This window comes from Cucurbita moschata, unplaced genomic scaffold (genome assembly GCF_002738365.1).
Source record: "Cucurbita moschata cultivar Rifu unplaced genomic scaffold, Cmos_1.0 Cmo_Scf00094, whole genome shotgun sequence".
Classification (NCBI taxonomy): domain Eukaryota; kingdom Viridiplantae; phylum Streptophyta; class Magnoliopsida; order Cucurbitales; family Cucurbitaceae; genus Cucurbita; species Cucurbita moschata.
In genome coordinates this window covers 4696-7491 of record NW_019268610.1, presented here as the reverse complement: position 1 = coordinate 7491, position 2796 = coordinate 4696, and the positions used below count along the sequence as shown (strand labels likewise).

General features: G+C 29.3%; 1 non-coding gene across 1 annotated transcript; it reads left to right on the top strand.

Annotated features, from left to right (window-relative positions):
* Positions 1-700: 700 nt before the first annotated feature.
* On the top strand, positions 701-773 carry TRNAA-AGC. Its single transcript has one exon. It is a non-coding gene; the product is annotated as a tRNA-Ala (tRNA).
* The last annotated feature ends 2023 nt before the right edge of the window (positions 774-2796 follow it).

The window sequence follows — 2796 nt, the reverse complement described above, 5'->3', positions numbered from 1 at the left end:
ACATAATGAGCGGGGATAGTTTTTCATTTTTAATAGCATTGATGATGGGAAGTTTAGAGTTTTTTGATGTAAAATCGTGGGAATGTAGCATGCGAGAGATATGGGGATCGATACCTCGCATCTCCAAAAAAAACAATTCATTATTACTATTTTATTTCTATTCAATATTTCCTTATTTATGACATAATGAGTAGCAATATTTTTTCATTTTCACTATTATTCATGATGAGACGTTTAGGGTTTTGTGATGTAAAAATTGTGGAGATGTAGCATAGATGGTAGAGCGCTCGCTTTGCATGCGAGTTGTACAGGGATTGATAACCTACATCTCCAAAAGAAAGTATTTAATTTGTTATTATATTTTTTCATTTTCACAATTATCGATTTCCCGCATCACCAAACCAAACTATTTGTTATTAATATTTTGATATTTTTTTATTTTCACTATTATTGATGATGGGACATTTAGGGTTTTATGATGTAAAAATCATGGGATGTAGCTGAGATGGTATAGTGCTCACTTTGCATGCAAGAGGTACAGGGATTGATGCCCCACATCTCCAAAAATAAAACTATCTATTATTAAATATATTATTTCTTTTCAATTTTTCCTTATTTATGACATGTTGGGTAGCAATATTTCTTCATTTTCACTATTATTGATGACGGAAAATTTAGGGTTTTGTGATGCAAAGATTGTGGGGATGTAGCTTAGATGGTAGAGTGCTTGCTTAGCATGCGAGAGGTACGGGGATCGATACCCTGCATCTCCAAACGAGAGAAATTATTTTTTTAAGTATGAGTTAATTTAACATGTTATGTATAAGGTGGGTACGAGAGAAAAAGAAAAGATACTTATATAAGGATTATTATATCATTATGGCTATGCTCTTTTTATAGATAAAAGAGAGTAATGTCCCACAAGTAATGTCCCACAAGCACATATAGAGAGAGGACTTATTGTAAGTAAAGAAAGCGTAAAGAAAGCAATCTAGTAGTTATACTGCTACTTGTGGAGAGGGAATGTGATGAGTTCCTCAAAAGATAAGAGTTTATAGGATGGCGTTAGCGTCCGTCCGATGCATATGACTGAACTTCTTCACAATTGCAATATCTGACCAATGAATATTATTGTCATTTATAGCTCTTATCACCATAATATAAAATTTGGGGTCAAAGCCTATATGGGACTGAAAAGACCATTCACTACACGCTTGTAAATTAAATTATATCTACTACCTCTGAAATTTTCCACGACAAACCTTCCAACAACTTGCACTTCTTCATCATTGACATCCTTAATTGGAACTAGATTTCAAGGCAAATCTTCTCCACGACTCACTTTGGAACATTTTTATAGATAGTTTCAACAAACTTACTTTGCTCGTGAATACTTTGGAGTTCAATATTTATAGTTGGAGAACGCTATTCAAATTGATATGGTCGAATCTTACAACAAAGTCTAATTGAGCCTCCCTCTATTAGGAGATAGCTTCGAATCAAATTCTTTAGTTTGGACAATGGTTGCATTGTTTTAGTCAAACAACCAAGACTAGTGTATTACCAATAGTATAAACATTTTGTACGTGTATTTTCTTACATATTAACAATTGTATACAAATAATAATTAAATTTATGAGAAGTTTGGATGGAGTTTTATTGAATAGGTAATCTTAAATTATATCTAAAAATATATAAGATTCTTTTTTTCTTTTTATATATATTCAGGAGAACAAAACAAAGATTCAAGAAGATGTCATTCATGCCATGTTTTAATTTTTATTCTTTCTTATTTCTCAAAGATTAAAAAAAAAAAAGTTATCCTCTTTCAAATATGGTTGGTTATTTGATTATTTTCTCTTGAGTGAATTTTAAGTGAAACACATTCTCTACCCAAGTAATTACAAGATGCAAGCTTCACACTAAGAGGAATCAAAGTCCCAAGTATCAACGTTCTTAAGTGTCAATTTTTATTCTCCATCTCAACATAAATTAAACTTATTTTCGTGAAGATATCTATTTATAAAAGCAAAATATCTCAGAGTCACAAAAATAAAAATGAGATATGATACTAAACATAAATATGATACCAAATAGATATGGTAACATGTCATTCTTAAAAAACTAGGACACCGATGTGACAATGATACATTAATTAAAGAGAATTATTTCAAAAAATTTATCAATTTTATATTAGAAATAAATTCATATAAATAAGTTTATATATTTGTATACTTAAAAAAAAAAGCTTAATATACGTTTCACTCTCAAAATATATTCAAAGTCAAGTGTCTGATACGATGGATTATAAATTTGTAATGTATCCATTGTATTAACAAGTGTTCAGTACATGCCCAACACGTGTCAGATTAGTGACACTAAATTATTCTCATGCTTTCTTTACACCCATTTAAAGTACTTTGAAAACTAGCATGTCAAATATTATAATTGACTAACTACAACTTCAATTTTGTGCTTTAAAGATGTTTTTTACCAAAGAGAAATAAAATCCTTAATTTAGTACATGGTAGCAAGGATGAACATGAGAATGAGTTATTCTCATGTGGAAAGAGATTTAACCTTAAGTTATATCTCATATCCTCTTTTAACCCATTATTTAGTTTTATTTAGTATGTTTTAAAAAGATACGTCCATCAATCGCAAAAAAAAAAAAAAAAATAAAATAAAAATAAATAGAATTGATTAAATTAGCCCAAAGTAATGACTAACATAATTAAAAAAAAACATAAAAGATGAATTGATTAAATTGGCTAATTGCTAACATAATTAAAAAAA